The following is a 26,061-nucleotide window of genomic DNA, read 5'->3' as shown; positions in this document are numbered from 1 at the left end:
AAATCTCCAAACATCTAGCAGCTGTGTGTAGTTTGAGTATAGCTGTTGTATTTTTTCTTGTACTGTATAGCATAAGTTTAATTTGTAGGCCTAGTGAAGTTTTTGTAATTCATGTAGGGATCTTCATGTCCATCAGTTTTAATATTATTTTGTATCTGTAATAATTTATCTTGCATTCACTGAGTATTATCTGGTATCTCATTTTATCAGGGCTGACTTAGATAAATTTACTCTTGCTAATTTCGTGTTAATAGAGGCTATTGCAGTTAACCATATATTTAACCTGTTTATTTGCCATTACATTATCCTTATGAGTCCTGAATGTTTTGTTGTTAGTTTGAGCATTAAACTTTAACTTGTAATTTTACCTAACTCTTTTGTTTTGAACCTGGAACTTTACGGGACAGTAGTGACTCTTAGTACTCTCACTATAGTGTACGTTATCTTTCTCTGTTCCGTAACATAAATTTGGCGACCTCTTATCAGGATATTCAGGATATTATCATAAGGATATTGCTCGATATTTTGTGACTGTTACTTATTCATGATGTCTACTATTACTACACTTGATGAAGCCAAAGATTTTTTGTCAAATGTGCAAACAGTGTGTGATATAGAAAACAGAACAAAGAATGAACTTAAGCTTGTTGCTCAACAATTGGGAATTGTTGTTCGCTCTCATCATTCTAAAGATCAGATTGTTGACATGATTAATGAAAGTTTGTTTAATGTAACTCCTCCAAATGAGCAAACGCAGATTGAATTAGCTAAGTTACAGCTAGCCCTGCAGGAGGCTCGTGTGAAGGAAGCTGAATTTCAAGCACAGGCTAAGGAGGCTGAATTTCAGGCAAAAGCTAAGGAGGCTGAGGCACAAGTTGAAATTGCTAGGATTCAGGCAGACCATGAGTATCGCATGAAACAAGGTGGAACTGGATCATCTAGCTCTGATGATTTTGATGTGGCTAAAAATGTTAAACTTGTCCCTCCTTTTAATGAATCTGATTTAACAAAGTATTTTCAGTCGTTTGAGAGGGTAGCTACAGGTTTTAATTGGCCCAAACAGAATTGGCCAGTACTCCTTCAAACTGTTCTCACCGGTAAAGCTCAAGTAACTTATGCATCTTTGCCTCAGGATCAGTCTGATAATTATGATGTAGTTAAGAGCTTGATTCTCAAGGCCTATGAGCTTGTTCCTGAAGCCTATAGAGTAAAATTTAGGACAACTTACAAGCAAGATAAGCAATCCCATGTTGAGTATGCAAAAATCAAAGAAGATCTGTTAGAGCAGTGGTTAAATTCTAAGAATGTGGATTCTGATTTTGGTAAATTTAAGCAGATGATTTTGCTGGAGGACTTCAAAAGGTGTATTAGTAAAGATGTAAGCCTATATCTTGATGAGAAAAGAATAGATAATTTGTCTGATGCTGCAGTTTTAGCTGATGAGTATGTTCTCACTCACAAGAGATATTCTAGAGAAAAAGGGAAAGCTGAGAGTAAGTACGTTGCCTCTACTCAGAGTACAGGTAACAGGAAAGAAAATAAAGATGATGTTTCTCAGGAAGTAAATACCAGCTTCACCTCTAGATTTCAGAAAAGTAAATGTACTTATTGTAGTAAGCTTGGTCATACTACGGAGAGATGTTTCAGGAGACAGCGTGATGTGAACAAAAGGAGTCTTTAAATATTCAGTCAATTGGTCTAGTGTCCACTCTTGAGAGTTCCCAGAATTCTTTAACTGAGTTAACTGAACCTGCTTTGAGGGGTAACTTAAATTCTCATGATGGAGCTCCTCTTTTGAACAGTAACGTGGGTGACACTCTCAAGAGTTCATGTGCTAATTTCCTGTCTGATGGTTTTGTCAGTCCTCTGGACAGTAATGACAGGAAATCAGTTAAAATATATCGTGATACAGGTGCTTGCCAATCCCTTATGCTGACCAGTGTTCTAGGCTCTAATGTTAATTCCTCTGATGAAACTGTAATCTTACAAGGTGTAGGGAATAATTACTTCTCTGTCCCTCTGTGCAGAGTGAATTTAGAGTCTGGTTTTGTTAATGGTTCCGTTATGGTTGGGTTGGTTGAGACACTCCCAATGTCAGGTGTAACTTTCTTACTTGGAAATGATATTGGTGGAAGTCAAGTGTGTCCAGCTCCTCAGTTGTCTAGTGAGCCAGTGGCTGCGTCCCAGGATTGTGATGTCCCTGATGTGTTCCCTGCATGTGCTGTCACTAGGGCTAAGTCTAAAGTTACTGGTGATTTAGAGGATAATGATGATGATGATGTTATCCTAGCTGACACTTTTCTTGCTAATTTGGACCACTCACCAGATGAGGCAGTACCCCGTAGTGTTGATAATTTGTCTCGTCAAGAGTTGGTTGAGTTGCAGGTTGCTGACCCTGAGTTGAAAGGTCTAGCTAACTCTGCTTACAGTGAAGAAGAGTCAGCCGGTGCTTCTACTTGTTATTATGTAAAGTCAGGAGTACTTATGAGGAAGTGGAGACCCCCAACAGCATCAGCCGACTGTGAATGGGAGGTTGTACATCAAGTTGTCATCCCTCGTGTTTGTAGGCAGGATATCATTAGAGTGGCTCATGATTCCAGTTTGGCAGGACACCTTGGAGTGAGGAAGACTGTGGCACGCATTTTGAAACACTTCTACTGGCCAGGTATCTTCAGGGATGTTTCCTGGTATTGTAAGTCTTGTCACACCTGTCAAGTTATGGGGAAGTGTAATCAGACCGAAAAGGTTACACCTCTAGTTCCCATTCCTCCTTTTGAGGCGCCTTTCACCCGTGTGTTGGTGGATATTGTGGGCCCTCTTCCTAAGACTTCTTCAGGATTTTCTTATGTGTTGACCATGATTGATATGGCTACTCGTTATCCTGAAGCCATTCCACTTAGAAACATCTCAGCAAAGAACGTGGTTAAGGAAATGCTAGGATTCTTCACAAAGTTTGGTCTGCCCAAGGAGGTACAGTCAGACCGGGGAAGTAATTTCATGTCAAATGTTTTCAAGCAGTCTCTGAAAGAGTTGGGCATCACCCAGATCACGTCTTCAGCTTACCATCCCCAGACCCAAGGAGCGTTGGAGAGATATCATCAAACACTCAAATCGATGCTCAAGAAATACTGTTTGGAACATCAGAAAGACTGGGATAAAGGTCTTCCATTCGTTGTGTTTGCCACAAGAGAATCTCCAAATGAATCACTGGGCTTCTCACCTTTTGAACTACTGTTTGGCCATGAAGTAAGAGGACCCCTTAAGTTACTCAAGGAATGCTGGCTGTCAGAGGAAGATGACGTCAACCTGCTGGAGTATGTGATGAAGTTCAAAGAACGGCTGTCCACTGCTTTACAGCTGGCAAGAGAGAATTTAGGAGCTGCTCAGGAGATGAAGACTTGGTATGATAAGAAGTCCAGGTTACGCCACTTTCAGCCAGGAGATCAGGTTTTGATTCTGCTACCAGTTCATGGGCAACCTCTTCAAGCCAAGTTTAGTGGCCCTTATTTCGTGGAGAAGAAACTCAGTGATGTCAACTATGTCATCGCCACACCAGATCGTAGAAAGAACAAGCAACTATGTCACATCAACATGCTAAAGTTGTATCACAGGCGGGACGAAAATAACCCAGTCTGCACTGTAGCTGTTCCACCCGAGTCTGCAAGTGAAGCTCTCCCATGCAGTATGAACCTGAGTGATAGTTTGGGGAAGAATCCTGATATCATGAATGATCTCCAGACTAAGCTTTCTCATCTACCTCCCGAGGAAAGGCAGGAGTTTTCGGCATTACTGCAGGAGTACCCGCAAGTGTTCCGTGCCACTCCAGGAAGAACTACTGTGTTGATGCATGATGTCGAGGTTGGAGACGCAAAGCCAATTAAACTGCCTCCTTACCGTGTGAACCCAGTGAAAGTTCCTCTCATCCAGAAGGAGCTTGGCTACCTGTTGGACCACAAGATGATTGAGCCCTGTCAGAGCGAGTGGAGTTCTCCTGTCACTCTAGTCCCTAAGCCAGGTGGGTCACAGCGGCTTTGCATTGACTACAGACGTGTTAATCAGATAACCAAAACAGACACTTACCCTCTCCCTCGTGTGGAAGATTGCATAGACAAGATCGGAAAGGCTAGGTACATAAGTAAGTTTGATTTGTTAAAGGGATACTGGCAAGTACCTATGACTGAACGTGCTAGGGAGATCTCATGTTTTGTAACACTAGGAAAGACTTTTGCATGTTCTGTAATGCCATATACAGATTGTTTTAGAGTAATAAGAAATTTCCTTTGTAAATTTCTTTTTTCTTTGTGGGGAGGTGTTACATAGCCTATGATTTCATCATCCTTTGTGTAATTTTAACGCACAGTATGCTGCATGTTTGATCACGAGCGTGTTCTGCTTCAGTTCCCCCCTTCTACCGTTATAGTAGAGTAAGTCGTCATTTCTGGAGTTCAGAGCAGGATTTTCAGCTCTTTGTCCCCATGGCTTCATTTGCGCGTCCTTCTTACAAGTTGTATCAAGCTCTCCTGGCCCCTATATGATGAGCTCAGTCTCTGCATCATTGCCACTTAGATCTGCTCCTCATTTTGTTCACATCTCTGTCCTCCCCTGTACAGTTATTATTATTGTGAGTGCTCAAGAAATCTCCAAACATCTAGCAGCTGTGTGTAGTTTGAGTATAGCTGTTGTATTTTTTCTTGTACTGTATAGCATAAGTTTAATTTGTAGGCCTAGTGAAGTTTTTGTAATTCATGTAGGGATCTTTATGTCCATCAGTTTTAATATTATTTTGTATCTGTAATAATTTATCTTGCATTCACTGAGTATTATCTGGTATCTCATTTTATCAGGGCTGACTTAGATAAATTTACTCTTGCTAATTTCGTGTTAATAGAGGCTATTGCAGTTAACCATATATTTAACCTGTTTATTTGCCATTACATTATCCTTATGAGTCCTGAATGTTTTGTTGTTAGTTTGAGCATTAAACTTTAACTTGTAATTTTACCTAACTCTTTTGTTTTGAACCTGGAACTTTACGGGACAGTAGTGACTCTTAGTACTCTCACTATAGTGTACGTTATCTTTCTCTGTTCCGTAACAATATATATATATATATATATATATATATATATATATATATATATATATATATATATATATACTGTGGACAACTGTGTGGTTTGGGGCGTTTCCCAGAGCGGGCTCTTCAGCCGAAATAACCACCCTAATATCAGTACATGCAAGGGTTATTCTGTTTCACATCAGTGACTAAGGTCCGCATTCGGATGGGTTAATGAGGCTTCCTGGTACTTTTGGTAGTCGTTAATGTATTCTGTCATGCCGTTACACAGTTTATGTCAGTAAAAAATGTAGAAATAATATTAATGGGAATACCAAGGTGTTAGGAATAGATTATATCTTTCAGTAAGAGCTGCACGAAATCCGGCTAAGCCGACGAGACTATTGGCGTTGCTCTATAGGAAAGTGGTGAGTGTGATGAGGGAGGCCGGTGCAGAGCACACCACCAAAACTTATCTCTTGTGTCCATCATCTAACATACAACTGCCGTTAACCTCTTCACTACAAGTCTCCCTAACAAATAAATTAATCTAGGCAGAACACAACAAATTACAAACTATGTCATCATAGAAGAGTCAAACAGCTTATTATTCTTGTGGGCTCAAACCTTTCAACTCGAGGACATCTTTTTATCCCAGACGGTTTTATTCAGTTAAAGAAAGACTTTCCGAACTGAATATGTTACTGAAGGCTGTATTTAATCTTACAATTTAAAAATGTCTAATAAGCCGATTGTAATAATCTGGAGATGACAATAAAGGCCTGGGATGAAGAGGTAGAATCTTTGTAACATCTCATTCTTAGCGATTTATGCTGCATATCATAACTTAGTTCTGCTGTATTGGTATTGAGTTTCTTTACAAATATAAAACATAAAAAAAAGAGAATATTCTCATATCATACGTATAGATAAACTGATAAAGAAGAGGTACAGGTAACCCTGCAAAACTTACGAGAACGCTGCTTCGAGTTCTTTCCTAAGGTGACGAAAATGATCTAGCAAAAGCCATAGTGGTATTGATAAGTCGCCATCGTACTGAATAGTATAGCCTATGTCAAAAATCGTACCCCATGCATTGGTGAAAAATGGGGTAGGGCTAATGATGTTGATAATGGACATTTTATGGTGGAAATCAACAGGCCAACCACCAGCTACAATCCCAGGAGGATATAAACTTGATGAAAAAGTCTCTTCGCAAACGGTAAGGAGTAACTGAGTGAAAACGGCAGGCAACAAGGCAGGTAACGGTATGAGACAAGGCAGACAACAGTAAGGGAACAACAGAGGTCAGCAAAGGTAGGAACACGATAGGAAACGATGATGAATAACGAAGATCAAACAGTAATGAACAAAAAAGATAAAATTAGTACCACTGACACATAACAAGGAACAAGAAGCGGTGCCAAGTCACAGCAAACCCGACCCCGGCAGTCATTTTAGTGCCGACAAACACAACAGGATATCTAGTCAAAGATGTCACATACCAAATTTGGAGTAAATCGGGTGAAAATTGACGATTTTATGCCTATTTGAAGTTTTAGGCCCAACCCACTTTTTTTTTTTTTTATGTGACTGACTCTGGGCATAGGCTTCACAGCCTGCTTTCAGGGCCCAGTAGTCCTCCTACGTACCACACACCTCTTCATGTCACCACTTCGGCGCTAACACCCACTGTCCATACTGAATACATGCTAGGGCTGTCTCATACAGGACTGGTGTATTGGTATTAGCGGGGGTATTTTGGCGACATGTCGGCGGGTCTTCTGGTAGATCAGTAAAGCCTGATATTTATGAAATTCAAATTCTTAAACTGTTCCCTGCCCCAGCGGGATTTGAACCCGGGTCCGTTAGGACTGCAGGCCAACTCTCTACCGATTGAGCCACGCCTCCCTTAGACACTGACCTCCCCATTGCCAGCTGGGGGGTGACCCCCAGACGTAATGATGCATGTTATAGGATGCAGATTTGAAAGATGCACTTTTTGGTTTTGGTTTCATGTCGCTATGGCGAATTTGAAGAGTTATGGCAAGAAAACTATTTTTTTTTTTTTTTTTTTTTAGAGGGGGGATGCTACAGCCTGGGCCTTGGCCCAATTTGGCCCAAAATTTGATCAGATGATCAGAAGGTCATAGCTGATCATCCCTGTAATTTTAGTCAAAATTGCACCAGCAGTTTCCGCGTAAAGTTGTTAACAGACAGACAGACAAACCGAGTGAAAAACAATGCCCTTCCCCGAGACTCTCTGGGGCGGGGACGGGTAATAACATGGCAGCTAATGGTGGTAAATAGGAGGCAGTAATAACCATATCAGTAACAGCAGGGAACAACAAGGCAGGTAACAGCTGGTAATAAGATGGCGAACGAGAGGGAATATCAACATGTGTAATGGCTGCAGACATAAAAACAAGCAACAGTAAGATAACAACACATGTATGAGTAGTAAATAGCAAGGCAGGCAACATATTGTAGCAAACAAGAGTGGACTCATACTGCCGGCACCGCCGTCAGACGGCTGGTAGGTCTAGCAAGGCAGGCGTCATATCACTTAATATAACTTCATTAGGTCTCAACGATTCCAGCGAAAATTTCAAATTTAATTAACTGACACGATATTTACACGGGAACCCACCACGACTGAAGTTTGTAGCATTTAGACTTCGCCGTAGAAAATGCTTCGTGCTCCATCGGTCACCAAAATAATTTTCTACATTTTATATTACATAAATTATCCAAATTGCTACGGCCACTGAATTTCTTGAGTTCCCTGAACATCAGCTAAATCAAAGATCTACTGTACATTGTATCAAATTTAAGAACCCTAATAGTTTTATTTACATATCAGATACATTACGTTACAAAAAACTAGAATTTACTGAACGCTCGTTAATATGATTCCTAAGCTTTAACACGAAGATGCACACACACACACACACACACACACACACACACACACACACACACACACACACACACACACACACACACACACACACACAGCCTTGCCCTTAGATCGAACTATATGAGCTCTCAGCTCCCTTCCGGGAGGGTAAAATGCTGACGATCACGACCATCAAGTGATCCTGACCGACCCGGTGAATTACACACACACACACACACACACACACACACACACACACACACACATCAGTATTAAAACTTCACAGATCGACGTACAGTATACAAATTCGGTGCCGACAAAAGTACCCAGCGGTATACACTTAGCAGGACCAAAATGCATTAAAAAAAAAAAAAAAAAAAATCTGTGATGGTGTAGTGGCAGGCGTCTGCAGCTCCAGTGACCCTGATGGCGGTGCCGGCAAGTCGCCCTTTCAATTCTCTGCTAGTGACTGTGTGGTGAATGATTGTGGTGATGCAGGTATGTGGTGAATGACTGTGGTGATGCAGGTAACACACACCACCCACAACTACATACACAGGCAAACAGTGACAGACACCACCGTCGCAATTAGGGTGTCACCAGCTAACAGACACTGTTATAGTCACAACTCTTAACAAGCGTCAGAATAATGTAGAATAAGCTTATTTTTCCAACAGATAACCTCGTCACGGGCTGGTAAGCCTCCTGTTACCTGTGCGTCACGTGTGCTCCTGGGAGTCACAGTCACCACTACTTAATTCATTCTCCATTAAAGCAGTTTCCTAAGCTGCATAACATCGTCAGGGGCCACCAGGAACCAAATAAATAAGTCGTTTTGGTAATAAAAAGCTGCACACTTCAGAAAATGCCATCATACTGAAGGGGTCAATAGCAACGTTGTAGCCATCTGCACAGCCATAACATACCATCAATATTACAACCAAGCATCACTTTGCAGTCACTTGACACCTGCAGCCAGCCACTAGTCACCATCACAGCCAGACACAGGTCACCACCACACACACACACTAGTCACCATCACAGTGTCGACTGTCACTCTACTCAGTCACTTGTAACACCATACAGTCACTTGTCACACTACGGTCACTAGTTATTACCACGTAGTCGCTTGTCACCGCCACACAATCACTACCACGCAGTCACTGCCATAGTTAGTCTTTAGTCACTGTCACAGCAAGTCACTAAGCACTGTCACATCACCCATTCTTCACTACCACAAAGAGTCACATCCACAACCATCACCGCCACATCCACAACCAATACAGTCACATCCATAACTATTACCACCACAATCAGTACCACGTCCACAACCATCACCACATCTACATCACTGCATTTACAACATCACCACCACATCCACAACCATCACTGCTGGACCACTAACATTCATGACTACATCTGCTATAGTCGCCACTAGAACAACCCCCAAAATATACAGCCGATCGCACCATCACCACCACAACTGATCACCACATACAACCGATCACCACCATCACCATCATAACTAGTCACCACCCCTGCCTTAACCAATCACTAATACACCACAAGGAGTCACCATGCCAGTCATGCTTAATCACCACTACTACCACCACTACCACCAGTCCCATCGTTATCATCTTTGACAACCATCACAACAAGTCATCACCACAAAATCAGCCATTTCAGCCACAGCCACTCACTACCACCTCATTCAGTCACCACCACCACCACCACATTCAGTGACTATTGCTGCATTCAGTTACCACCACCATCACCACATTCATCCACCATCTCCACCACATTCAGTTACCGCCACCACTGTCATCACATTGAGGCACCACCTCAACCACATTCAGTTACCACCATCACCTATACCAACACATTCGGTCATCGCCACCACCACTACCACTTCCACCGCATCGTCACCACTGCTTCCAGTCAATCACCATTAGAACCATCTTCAGTCACCATCAGCATCATGTTTCGTCACCAGGACCACATCCACTCACTATGATGACCACATTGTCACCACCACCACCACCACATTCAATCACCACCTCCACCACCGCAACACTCAGTTACCACCACCTCCATCGCCACAACATTCAGTTATCACCAACTCCACCATTACATTTAGTCGCCACCACCACCAACACCACTCATTCACCATTACCACCACCACATTCACTCACCATCTCCACTACCACATTCACTCACCATCTCCACCACCAGCTAGTCACGGCCAGCACCACCACAACCAACACCTTGTTGTCACCACCATCGCCACAATCAGTTAACACCACGAACACCACTACACCGCCACATTCCGTTACTAGCTTCAGTACAAGTAGCCACCACCACTACTACCGCTAACGACCTCCACTACCACAGCCTCCACAGCCATTATTACCAGGACCGGCCTTAGGAGCGGCGGGGCCCAACTGGGAACATTTTTGCGGGGTCCCCAGATTCACAGCCAAGGTCTGTAGAATCATAGTGATATAAATAGTCTATAATAACCTTTATATCTCTATGGTAGAATGGAAAGCAATCAAAATGTGCGCTTAAAAAAATGCATGTGATTAATGGACCAAATACATCGAGGCTACATATTAATATAAAGTTGCATACATGTAAGCCTACAAGTAAACAAGTGTGGCGTTTGTAGCTTGGAGGTCCCGTGTGGTCGAAGTAAACAAACTCTTGCACTTTCAACGAAGACCTCGCAGCAGTAGGTCCCATACGTTTCTATCCCAGCTCTCCCCTACCCTGGCTCCCTAGAGCGTTGGCCACCTAAGGCGCGGGGCACAACTGGGAGCAACTGGTCCAATTGGCAAGCCGGCCCTGATTATTACCATAAGCTATACAACTACCACCGTTCCTCTTCACCATCACTGCTTCATTACTATATTTCCCACCACCACAGTCACCACAGCACCAAATGACGTTACACTTTTCCATCGATCGTCAAAGCAGTCGTCCTCACCTCTAGTCGCCACAGTCACCACCAGGATGGCTGCCATGATTACTAACGCAGTCAGTAAGTCTCCGCCACAGGCCAATCCACAGCACCACACAGTCGCCACTGCCACCACGACCACCTCCACTTCACAGTTTCACAAAATCACAAATACCATTATAATCTTAGTAACTTCTCCTACCACAGCCACAGCGTCACCACTACCAGTAGCCTAACCACAACAGTACTAGTCATAACATCATTTTCATGAACCACCGTCAAAGTAGCTATACTGCACGTCACCACGATCACCAGCACCACCACCACCACAGTTATTAGCACTATCACCACCACTACCACCACCACCACCACGACAGTTATTAACATTATCACAAGTACCGCCACAGTTATTAGTACTACCACCATCACCATCACAGTTATTACCACTATTACCAGCACCACCACCACCACAGTTATTACCACTACCACCAGCATCACCACCACCACAGTTATTACCACTATCACCACAAGTACCACCACCACCACAACAACAACAGTCATAAGCACTACCACCACCACCACAACCACATTTATTACCACTACCACCAGCACCACCACCACCACAGTTATTACCACTATCACCACCAGCACCACCACAACAGCAACAGTCATAAGCACTATCACCACCACCACAACCACATTTATTAGCACTATCACCAGCACAACCACCACCACAGTTATTAGCACTATCACCACCACCACCACCACAGTTATTAGCACTATCACCACCACCACCACCACAGTTATTAGCACTATCACCACCACCACCACAGTTATTAGCACTATCACCACCACCACCACCACAGTTATTAGCACTATCACCACCACCACCACCACAGTTATTAGCACTATCACCACCACCACCACCACCACAGTTATTACCACTATCACCACCACCACCACGGTTATTAGTACCACCACCACCACCACCACCACAGTTATTTGTACTATCACCACCACCACCACCACATTTATTAATACTATCACCACCACCACCACAGTTACTAATACTATCACCACCACCACCACCACATTCATTAGTACTATCGCCACCACCACCACCACAGTTATTAGCACTATCACCACCACCACCACCACAGTTATTAGCACTATCACCACCACCACCACCACAGTTATTACCACTATCACCACCACCACCACAGTTATTACTACTATCACCATCACCACCACCACAGTTATTACCACTATCACCATCACCACCACCACCACCACAGTTATTAGTACTATCACCACCACCGCCACCACCACCACCACCACAGTTATTAGCACTATCACCACCACCACAGTTATTAGTACTATCACCACCACCACAGTTATTTGTACTATCACCACCACCACCACCACAGTTATTTGTACTATCACCACCACCACCACCACAGTTATTTGTACTATCACCACCACCACCACCACCACCACCACAGTTATTTGTACTATCACCACCACCACAGTTATTTGTACTATCACCACCACCACCACCACCACAGTTATTTGTACTATCACCACCACCGCCACCACAGTTATTATCACTATCACCACCATCACCACATTAACTAGCACTATCACCACCACCACCACCACAGTTATTAGTACTATCACCACCACCACAGTTAGTACTATCACCACCACCACCACAGTTATTAGCACTATCACCACCACCACAGTTATTAGCACTATCACCACCACCACAGTTATTAGCACTATCACCACCACCACAGTTATTAGCACTATCACCACCACCACAGTTATTAGCACTATCACCACCACCACCACCACCACAGTTATTTGTACTATCACCACTACCACCACCACCACAGTTATTAGCACTATCACTACAACGACCACCACCAAAATTATTAACAGTATCACCGCCACCACCACCATCACCACATTTCCTAGCACTATCACAACCACCACAGTTATTAGGACTATGACCACCACCACCACAGTTATTAGCACTATGACCACTACCACCACCACCACCACCACCACAGCTATTAGCACTGTGACCACCACGACCACCACAGTTATTAGCACTATCATCACCACCATAACCACCACCACCACATTTATTAGCACTATCACCACCACCACCACTGTTATCAGTACTCTTATCAGCACCGCCACCACAGTTATTAGCACTGTCACCACCACCACCACTGTTATTAGCACTATCACCACCACCACCACCGCCGCCACAGTTATTAGCACTGTCACCACCACCACCACAGCCACAGCTATTAGCACTACCACCATCAGCGCCATAGTTACCAGCAGTCCCTTCCGCCATGATAGTCAGCAGCACCATAGCCAGCACACCTGTTATCACCACCACCATTATGCTGCATAACTGTCCATTGACTATCGCCGATACACTGATCTCTGATCTTCTGGTACGGCGTCGTGCAGCTCCCGTCTGTGTACACATTTTCACCTGTTTGTTTTCCTGATCTCTTGTGCGGAAGTTAATCAGTGTACTCAGTCCTTCATGCTGCACCTGGTCAACTCAGCTACTGTATACTGTAGGTTTTCTGAATGTCGTTCCCTCTGCTTGGCCCCCGACCTCGAGGCTCTCGGCCACACTTGGTTCACACCTCGTGATATAACTGTTTTGTCTCTCTCGTTTGCCAGGCCACCAGCCTTTGATTTTTTCATTGTTGATATTAAAAGAATAACCAGCAATAACTGTAATTAGAATTGACACGAATACCGTCATGATCACCATTACAGTTGCTGTCATCACCATAGTCACCACCAGCAGTCACCACCACCACAATAGTAACTAAGTCGCCTTCACCACCACTGTCACCACTAGCAGTCACCACCAACTTAATAGTCACTCAGTCACTAATACAGTCACCTGCACCACCAGCACTCACCACCAGTCACCACAAATCCAACACCAATGTCACCAGCTCATCATTACCACCACCACCACCACTCATCACTACAGTTTCCAGCTGAGGACATCAGTCACAACACATTCACCACTTCCATCACCACACAATCATCATCATTACAACCACAGTAAGTTCCTACCACCGTGTCACTACCGCCACCATCAGTGTGGTTGGCATCAGTCACCACCACCAACATGGTCATCACCTCTACCATTATATTTACCAGGACGGTCACGAACACACTAACTGGTCATCACCACAACTTATCACAGACACAGTCATCACCATAACCACCACCACAAACACTACCTCAGCCACCACAACCATACTCACCACCACAGTCGTCAGCACCATAACCAACATCAGTCACATTTCACCAGCAGCCGCCACTCACGTCACTGCAACCATTCCACACACACTCATCACCTCCGCCACTTGCTGCAGTCACCACTACTTCACAAATTGTCACCACCAATACCAAGGTCACTGGGAAGCATCACAGACACCACATAGAGCTAAAGTCACCAGGCAACAAAGTACACAAACACAGCCACCACCACCACCACCCCAAACAGTCTCTACCACCATTATAAATCGTAACTATACTATAATCTGTGACCATACATAACTACCACCACCACAGTCAGTTACCAGTCACCACCACGACCACAGTAAGCCACCACACAGTAACTACCATCACCACAATCAGTCACCACACAGTCACGATCATCAACGCCAGAATCTATCACAACGAGGTCATCATCCTCGCCACACGCATTCACCACATACTGCCACCACCACAATCACCACACAGCCACCGACAACACCACAATCATTCACCACACAGGTCCCAACATCATCACAATCATCACACAGTCACCAGCATCACCACGACAATCATTCACCACATAGTTCCCAGCACCACCACAATAGTTCACCACACAGTCACCAGCACCACCACAATCATTCACCATAGCCACCGACACCACCACAATCATTCACCACACAATTCCCGGCACCACCACAATCATTCACCACACAGTTCCCAGCACCACCACAATCATTCACCATATAGTCACCAGCACCACCACAATCGTTCACCACAGTCACCAGCACCACCACAATCATTCACCACAGCCACCGACACCACCACAATCATTCACCACACAATTCTCGGCACCACCACAATCATTCACCACACAGTTCCCAGCACCACCACAATCATTCACCATATAGTCACCAGCACCACCACAATCATTCACCACACAGCCACCGACACCACCACAATCATTCACCACATAGTCACCAGCACCACCACAATCATTCACCAGACAGTTCCCAGCACCACCACCACAATCATTCACCACACAGTTCCCAGCACCACAACCACAATCATTCATCACACAGTCACCACCACCACCACAATCATTCATCACACAGTCACCACCACCACCACAATCATTCACCACATATTCACCAGCATCACCACAATCATTCACCACACAGCCACGAGCACCACTACAATCATTCACCACAGTCACCAATACCACCATCCACCACAGTCATTCGCCACACAGGCACTAGCATCACCACAATTATAAACCACGCAGTCCAAACATCACAACACTCAGTGAAGGTCACAGTCGTGGTGGCAGCTGGTGATGCAGATGACTGGCGATGGGAACAGACCGGCTCGATACTGTCTCTGAGTACCCTGGTCGGATATGAAGGCAGCACCTCTTATATATATATATATATATATATATATATATATATATATATATATATATATATATATATATATATATATATATATATATATATTTTATAGTGAACGTTAATAGCATTGAAAATTTTGTATGCAGACTCTGTCGATATAAAGTTCAATAAATCGCTAAGGATGACGTCCTAGAAAGCCTCTTAGCCACGCATTACGATTCTAAGCGCCGGATTTTTCTAAGCTAAAGAGGTTTTTTGCCACCTCTTCCTTAGTGACAGCTTTGCAGATGACACCAGTGTTTGTTACATCTTCATGTCGACACAGTCCATATATACACCACAGGCCAGAACACCAACACAGGCTATCATAGGCAGAACTAAAGTGGTAAGGACAGGACGCTACACAGCCTCTACACTCACTGCAATACTGCCCTAGCAATGACTGTGTTGGCCTTGGTAATGATGCTGGGCTATGACGGTGATACGAAGGAGTTTCATTTTAACCTGAGCTAGATTTTCGTTAGGCAGCTTATTTCACGTAGCTCAGTGACAGGGAGACAGTGTCACTTACATCCTATCCACAGCACCTCCTCGTGACTAACATCATATTCTATTACTGCAGCTCAGCATTAAAGATGGAGAGATGGCAATTTTAGGCAAAGTTAGAGTGCCTGATGCAGTGATAGGAAACTGTGTTGATTGAGTTTCTCTCTCTCTCTCTCTCTCTCTCTCTCTCTCTCTCTCTCTCTCTCTCGTTACAGCAGTGGGCAGAGTGTTTAAAGGTGCGACTGGCAGTGGTTGTAATGGCGGGAGAATTGGTTGTGGATGTGACAACCTGACAGACTCAATGGCTCCCCTAACAGTGCTACAGGCAGTGGTGCTAGTGGTGACAGTGGTGATGACATGGTGGTGGTGGTAATGACTGGTGGTCACAGTGGAGATGACTGGTGCTGGTTGTGGTAGTGACAGTTGTGATGACTGATGACTGCAATGGTGGTCATGGTTAGTGTTAGTGGGGTGGTAACGAAGGTAGTAGAGGTGGTGACAGTGGTAGTGGGGTGGTGACTGGTAATGAAGTGATGGTGGTTGTGGTGGTGACGATGGTGATGGTGGTGGTGGTGGTGGTTGGAATGGTGGTGAGGGGTGGTGATGATGGTGGTGAGAGTGGTGGTGGTGTGAATGATGGCGATGGTTATTAGTGGTGGTGGTGGTGACAGTTGTGGTGATAGTGACAGTGGTGGGGGTGTAGTGTTGGAGTGGCAGTGTTGGTGTGGCAGTGGTGGAGGGTAGTGACAGTGATGGTGGTGATGACTGTGGTAACAGTGGTGATGGTAGTGGTGGGTGGTGGTGACAGAGGTGATGGTGGTAAGTGGTGATAGTGGTAGCAGTGGAAAGTGGAAGTGGTTGTGACAGTGGTGGTAGTGGTGGTAACGGTGATGACTGTGGTGGTGATGGTGGTGACATTGATGGTGACAGTGGCGATGATGGTGGTGGCTGGTGGTTGATGTTGTGACGGTGATTCTCAGTGGTATGTATGGTGACAGTGGTGGTGACTAATGGTGACACTGGTAGAGGGTGATGTCATTGGTGGTGGTGATAATGGTGGTGGTGGTGGTGGTGATAAGTGGTGGAGGCGACAGTGGCGGTGATGGTGGCACTGTTGGTGATGGCGGTAACAGTGAAGTCGTTACAGTGGTGGTGGTGATCGTGGGGTGGTAGTGGTGACAGTGATGAGCGTTGTAGTAATGATGATGATGATGGTGGTGGGGTGGTGGCAATGGTGTTGGTAAGAGTGATAAAAGCTGAAGTGGTGGTGTCTGGTAGTGATGACAGTAATGGTGACTGGAACATGGATTAATGATGATGGTGGTGGCTGTAGAATTTGTGGCTGTGACGGTGATGACTGTTCCAGATGCTGTGGTTGATAAGTGTGATTTGACAGCTGTGATGATGATAGTGGTCCTGGTGCGGTGATGGGAGGGTAGTAGTGATGACAGCAGTAATGGGTGTGGTTGCCCTAGTGGTGATGATAGTGATGGTGGTGGTGATGATAGTGAAGGAGGTATTTACTATGGCGATGGTGTTGAAGTTGTGATGTAGTGACATATGATAGTCATGGTGATAATGATAGTAGTGGTGGTAATAATTACAATGATGGAGGTGTGCACTGTGGTAATGGTGGTTATAGTGGTAATGGTGATAATGACAGTGGTTGTAATGCTTCTAATGGCATCTGTGGTGAGAGCTGTGGTGATGACACTGATCGTGATGGTGGTGATGATTCTAACAATGGCAGTGCTAAGGACAGTGGTGGTGGTGGTGGTGGTAGTGAAGGTGATGGTGACAATAATGGTGACTGGCAGCTATAATGACGGTTCTAATCGTAATAACAAAGCAAGCACAGGTAGCAACAAATAATTAGGCCTCGACAACAAGGGTCGTGTGTTAAGCTGTAGTAGTAGAGCTGAAGCACAGGAGATAATTGTACTGGAAGGGATGATGGATAGTGTTTCTGGCTCCTTCACTACAACAGATACGTCTAAAGGTGAATAAACTCGTCTAGCAATGGCTAGACATAATGGCACAACAGGGGTTAGTAATGGTAAAGCACGTGGTGATATGGGGAGCAGTAAATCTGAATTTTGTAAGACGGTGTTGATGTTGCAATGGACAAAGAGTAAATTTTCAACAATTATTGCAAAAAGCCAGCTTCTACTTTGGATTTATGACTATCTTTGCTATCCGTGATATTTTAAGTACTTTGGGAGACTGCTGACAAAGGAAATACTGTACTGTGAAATCCTTGGCATTAGTTACTGCGGAAGACTCCAGCTTAATGAGTCACAGTGCTATAAGCACACTGTGAGCCATGCTGGCTTAGTGGTTACTGGATTCCCCTTCGATTTTATGGTGCCCTGAGTCTGAGCTTGAATCAGAGTCTGGACTTGAATCCAGCCTTGGGGAATATTACGTGTGTGCTAGTAATATATCTTTTCATGTGCTGGCATATGTTGCTTCCTTTCAGTTCAATGATATACACACTATGGCACACAAACCATTACCAATACATTGCTTCGAGTTTTATTTGATTTTTTTTTTTTTAACTGTAGCCCCCTCAACACTGGCACTTGACCAGGATGAGGTAGGGTTAATTCCCGCTATCACTCTTCATCCGAGGAGAAGGGCCAGACCCGCACTGCACATTATACAGACTGGTACAGTTAGACACTCCTTGTATGTGTATTCTGAACAACTTGTAATTTATGCGTTACTGCAAAACAAGTGTTTGTACTGTTGCTGATTTGTGAGTTAGTGTGGGAGACTGGTGGTGGTGGCTGTGATAATTTGACGCAGCTGCCAGGACCCGTCACTTGGTATCGCGTATTGAAATCAGTTGGACAGATTGATGCTTGTCTGATGGCGCCGGTGGAGGTAATTACCGAGGGGTTGTGGAGCAAGAGGCAGGGACGGACGGGTGGAGGGAAAAGAGGATGCAAGGATGGAGGAAAAAAAGAAATAAAATGAAGAGGTAGAGAATGGAAAGACTGGAGGAAAGAGATGGAAGGATGGAGAGAGTGGAGGTAAAAGGGACTAAATGATGGATGAGTGGACGAAAAGGAGAGAGAAGGGCAGAAACCGTGGACGATAATGTGATGGGAAAATAAGAAAGATGGAACTGAGGAAATGGCAAAGGAAGATAGATTGATAACACTGAAAAAAGACGGAGAGAGAGAGAGAGAGAGAGAGAGAGAGAGAGAGAGAGAGAGAGAGAGGTAAAGGAAGGAAGAGAAGAAAATAAATAGCAGTAAATAAAAGAGGGAAAAGAAGAAAAAAAATGAGGAAAAAGCGAATAGAAGGAGGAAGCAAAAAGAAAGATTAAAAGGGAAGACTGGGAAAGAAGAGGAGAGGAAAGACGACGAAGAGGAGGGAGAAGGCTGTAAAACGCAAAGAAAAAGAATACTGAGGAGAGGAAATGAGAAAGACGGATGGAGAGGGAGTATGAAGTGAATACAAATTATCAGAAGGAAAAATAACGGGAAGATGAAGAGAAGGCAACTGGCAAATGAATAACGGTAGAAAAGACAAAAATAAAAAAGGGAACACACAGACTGACAGGAAATGAAGGAAAGTGGAAGAAAGAAGAGTTCTGCCTATCTATTCCCAGACGCCTTAATCCCGTAAGGGATGGCCACAAACAAATCGCCTCCATGTCACCCTATCCCCAGCCATTTCACTGCCCTGCTCCAAGCGCACACCCCCCTCTCTCATGTACCTCTTCACTCCATTTATCTATCTCATCCTCGGCCTCCCCCTCCCTCTCTCTTCCTCCACCTCACTCCCATACACTCTTCCCGTCAGTCTCTCTCTCTCTCTCTCTCTCTCTCTCTCTCTCTCTCTCTCTCTCTCTCTCTCTCTCTCTCTCTCTCCATATTGACAAACAAGCTTAACGCATTTCTCCTAACGCTTCCTATCACATCCACATCCACAACACAACGCTCCGTCACTTCCTTATTTGTTGGTCTGTTTCTCCATGTGACTCCACTGCTCTCACTCTTGACTTGTATTCCCCCCAAAAGGTCCAAGCTTCACTTCCATACGTTAGAGTTGGTATCACAAGAGTCAAGCAGTAACTTTTCACTTCGATACTCGCTTCCCTGTTTCTTATCACTGCTTTGAAAGAACCAGTAACCTTTCTTCCTTGTTATACCCTTCTAAGCACTTCATCATCCAAACTTCCATCCTTACTCAACACACTGTCCAAGTACTGAAATGCACTTAAATTTACCATTTCCTCCTCATCCAACCCCACTGTACATTCACTGACTTAATTTCTCTCGAAGACCATATATTTACTCTACAGCCACCTTTAGATTCCGTTTCATACACACTTTCCCAGACTCATTCACCAGGCCTTGTAGTTCCCTCCGTCTTCACTTAACAATACAGTATCATCTGCCAACAATAGTATAGGGAGTTTCCAAACACTGCTCTCTCTCATTAGGGCCCTCCAACATCCACTGCCTTATTTTGTATCTCTTTTATAACCCCATCCATATACAGTTTGAATAACCATGGAGACATGACATCCCTGTTTCAATCCAACCTTCAAATAGAAAAATTCACTCAGTTCACTATATCCACATGCACTGCAGCCTTAGCACCATCATACATAAACTTCACAGCATTCAGCAACTTCCCATTTACACCAAATGTTCTTAATACTTTCCACTATCCTTGTCTATCCACCCTGTCATGCTTTCTTCAAATCCATGAAGACCGCGTACAACTAAAAAAGAGATAAGAAAAAAAAAAAAACAGGAATTATGATACATCTAAGGAGGTACTGAAAGGGACAGAAAGTAGGAGAGAGAGAGAGAGAGAGAAAAAAAAAAAAAAAGGAGAAAGGAGAAATGGGAAGCAAATACAGGAAAAAAGCATAAGGAATAAGGAAGATGCATAAATGAAAGAGGACAAAACGAGAAGAGAAGACGGAAGGAAAGAGATGCAGAAAGAGAGAGCAAAGGAAGGGGAGATGGAAAGTAAGAAGAACGGGAAGGAAAACGGTAAACGAAGGAAAGAAAGAAGTGAAATTAGATAACGGGAGGGGAAAGTATGAAAGAGTCGAAGGAGGAGGAGTGAGGAGAAGAGAGAGAAGAGGAAAATAGAGTAAAGGAACGAAGGAAAGGGAGAGAAGATAAGGAAAGGAAAAGACACGAGATAGTAGGAGAGTTAGAGAGAGAACGGTAAAGAAAGAGGAAAAGGAACAAAAATGGGAAAGACAGTAAAGAAGCAGAGAATGGATAAAATATTTGACAGACGAAAAGGAAGGAAACGAAGAACAGCGGTAATAGAAAAGACGAAGAGAAGAGAAACAGGGAATAGGAGGCAGGGGGAAGGAAGGATAAGGAAATAAAAAAAAAAGAACATGGGTGGAAAGGGTAAAGGAAAGGTGAGGCATGGAATATTATGAAATAAGGAAGGGAAGATTTGAAGGTATAATATCCCGTGATTGAATGAAACATGCCACAACCAAATAAATGCCTCTGAGAAAAATACAGGGTGACCCCCCAAAAACTCCCACATTTCGAAAGGCTGTAGCACTGGCAGTAGTGAGGCGGGAGAGGTGGGGCTAGGGTCTGTTGGTAGCCCAACCCCAACCGTCCTCAGTCGCCAACATGGCGTGGTCGGGAGCACACAGTGCATTCGCTGTCCAAGCGTTCTTCACAAACAACTGTTCCGTGATCCCCGTGCAGGGGGCCTTTCGAAGACATTTCAGTAATCCACGAAACCAAAACGTTCCAGATCAGAAAACCATCTTGCAGTGGGTTGAGAATTTCAGGGCAACAGGTTCATCTTTATAAAGAAAATCACCTGGTCGACCTAAGAGTGCTCGTAAGCCTGAGATTATTGAAGTATTGAGGCGTTCTGTTGTGCAGTCTCCGACACGTTCTGAGCGGAAGCATGCTTTAGCTGTAGGGATATCCCGGGAAACTGCAAGGAGAATCTTACACAAAGACCTTCACTTCCATCCATACAAAATGATGGTTGTGTAAGAACTCAATGCAAGAGACTGGATAAGCCACAGGGAGTTATGCGAGAACATTCTGCAACGTGTTCCGGAAGATGCTGTTCTCTTGTGCAGTGACGAAGCTCATTTTCATTTGCATGGCTCTGTAAACAAACAAAATTATCGCTATTGGTCTGAAGACAACCCTCGCATGCTACACGAAAGACCGTTGCACTCTGATCGAGTGACTGTGTGGTGTGCTGTTGCCGATGTTGGCATCGTGGGTCCTTATTTCTTTGAAGAGGGTGGTGTAACTGTTACCGTAACCTCTGACCATTACATTGATATGCTCGAAAACTTTCAAGGCCACAACTCGAACACCTTGAGCTTGAAGAACTCGATGTGTGGTTTCAGCAAGATGGAGCTACGGCACACACAGCTCGAAGATCATTGCAAGTGCTGAGGGAAATGTTTCCGGATCGGGTGATCTCGTTGCGTGGCGATGTTGGGTGGCTGGCCCGTCCCCCTGACCTAGCCCCTTGTGATTTTTTTCTGTGGGGCTACCTTAAATCACGAGTGTATACTCATCGACCCCAAACTCTTGAAGCCCTTAAGGTTGCTATTCAGCAAGAGATAGCCGCTGTTCCACCCAACATGACCCGTCGAGCCATGGCAGCCTTCGGAAATCGCCTCCAAGTGTGTATAAACAATAACAGCCACCATTTGGAGGATGTCATCTTTAAAACATGATGAATAAAAACTGTATTGAATGACGTTTCATGTGTGCAAATAATATTTTGATTGTCTTTAACCATTTTCTTTTTCATTTACCTTTGAAATGTGGGAGGTATATTTGGTTCACCCTGTACTTAAAGCTTAGAGATGAAAGTAGGGAAGAAAAGAAAGAAAATGGTAGAAGAGAGACGGTAGTGAAAATAGAAAAGATGAATGAGCACAGGTATAAAGAAAAGCAGAAAGGGAAGGAAAGAAATTAGTAGAAAAAGGACAGGAAGGAGAGAATATGGAAAATAGGCCGGAAAGGGGAAAGTCAGAAGGTAGAGAGAAGGAAAATCAAGGTTGAGACATACAGTATGTATGGTAAGGCAAAGTGAGAGAGAGAGAGAGCGAGACTAACACTCAAAGAACTAAAATAGACACGAGGGAGGTGACATAAACAGAGGCCTGGCACACCTGGACACACCTGCTCATCACCACCCCACACATTTACCACCACCACACATGGTAATACCACCACCACACATATGTTAATACCACCACCACAACCACCATCACACATGTTTACCATCACCACACATGTTTACCACAACCACCACCACACATGTTTACCACCACCACCACCACACATGTTTACCACCACCACCACACATGTTCACCACCACCACCACCACCACACATGTTTACCACCACCACCACACATGTTTACTACCACCACCACCACACATGTTTACCACCACCACCACCACACATGTTTACCACCACCACCACACATGTTTACTACCACCACCACCACACATGTTTACCACCACCACCACCACACATGTTTACCACCACCACCACCACACATGTTTACCACCACCACCACCACACATGTTTACCACCATGACCACCACGCATGTTCACCACCACCACCACCACACATGTTTACCACCACCACCACCACACATGTTCACCACCACCACCACCACACATGTTTACCACCACCACCACCACCACACATGTTTACCACCACCACCACCACACATGTTTACCACCACCACACATGTTTACCACCACCACCACACATGTTTACCACCACCACACATGTTTACCACCACCACACCATGTTTACCACCACCACCACCACACATGTTTACCACCACCACCACCACACATGTTTACCACCACCACACATGTTTACCACCACCACCACAAATGTTTACCACCACCACCACCACACATGTTTGCCACCACCACCACACATGTTTACCACCACCACCACACATGTTTGCCACCACCACCACACATGTTTACCACCACCACCACACATGTTTACCACCACCACCACACATGTTTACCACCACCACCACCACCACACATGTTTACCACCACCACCACCACACATGTTTGCCACCACCACCACCACACATGTTTGCCACCACCACCACCACACATGTTTACCACCACCACCACTCATGTTTACCACCACCACGACCACCACATATGTTTACCACCACCACCACCACACATGTTTACCACCACCACCACCACACATGTTTACCAACATCACCACCACCACACATGTTTGCCACCACCACCACACATGTTTACCACCACCACCACCACACATGTTTACCACCATCACCACTACACATGTTTACCACCATCACCACCTCCACACATGTTTACCACCACACACATGTTTACCACCATCACCACCACACATATTTACCACCACCATCACCACCACACATATTTACCACCACCATCACCACCACACATGTTTACCATCACCACCACACATGTTTACCACCACCACCACCACCACCACACATGTTTACCACCATCACCACCACACATATTTACCACCACCATCACCACCACACATATTTACCACCACCATCACCACCACACATGTTTACCACCATCACCACCACACATGTTTACCACCATCACCACCACACATGTTTACCACCACCACCATCACACATGTTTACCACCACCACCACCACCACCACACATGTTTACCATCACCACCACCACACATGTTTACCACCACCACCACCACCACACATGTTTACCACCACCACCACACATGTTTACCATTACCACCACTCATGTTTACCACCACCACCATCATATATGTTTACCACCATCACCACCACACATGTTTGCCGCCACCACCACACATGTTTACCACCATCACCACTACACATGTTTACCACCATCACCACTACACATGTTTACCACCACCACCACACATGTTTACCACCACCACCACCACCACCACACATGTTTACCACCACCACCACATACGATTACCACCCCACCCCCACCACCACACACATGTTTACCACCATCACCACCACACATGTTTACCACCACCACCACCACACATGTTTACCACCACCACCACCACCACACATGTTTACCACCACCACCACCACACATGTTTACCACCACCACCACCACCACACATGTTTACCACCACCACCACCACCACCACCACCACCACCACAAATGTTTACCACCACCACACATGTTTACCACCACCACCACCACCACACATGTTTACTACCACCACCACCACCACACATGTTTACCACCACCACCACAACACATGTTTACAATCACCACCACCACTACCACCACCACACACATGTTTACCACCACCACCACCACCACCACATATGATTACCACCACCACCACCACACACACATGTTTACCACCACCACCACATATGATTACCACCACACCACCACCACATATGATCACCACCACCACCACCATCACCACTACACACATGTTTACCACCACCACCACATGTGATTACCACCACACCACCACTACACACATGTTTACCACCACCACACATGTTTACCACCACCACCACATATGATTACCACCACCACCACTACCACATGATTACCACCACCATCACGACCACCACACATGTTTACTACCACCACCACCACCACCACCACACACATGTTTACCACCACCACATATGATTACCACCACCACCACCACACACACATGTTTACCACCACCACCACCACATATGATTACCACCACACCACCACCACATATGATCACCACCACCACCACCATCACCACTACACACATGTTTACCACCACCACCACATATGATTACCACCACACCACCACTACACACATGTTTACCACCACCACACATGTTTACCACCACCACCACATATGATTAC

The sequence above is a fragment of the Coenobita brevimanus genome, chromosome 101, assembly GCF_032717465.1.
Source record: "Coenobita brevimanus isolate Jiangsu-jjx chromosome 101, ASM3271746v2, whole genome shotgun sequence".
Taxonomy (NCBI): Eukaryota; Metazoa; Arthropoda; class Malacostraca; order Decapoda; family Coenobitidae; genus Coenobita; species Coenobita brevimanus.
Note: the sequence above shows the minus strand (reverse complement) of the source record.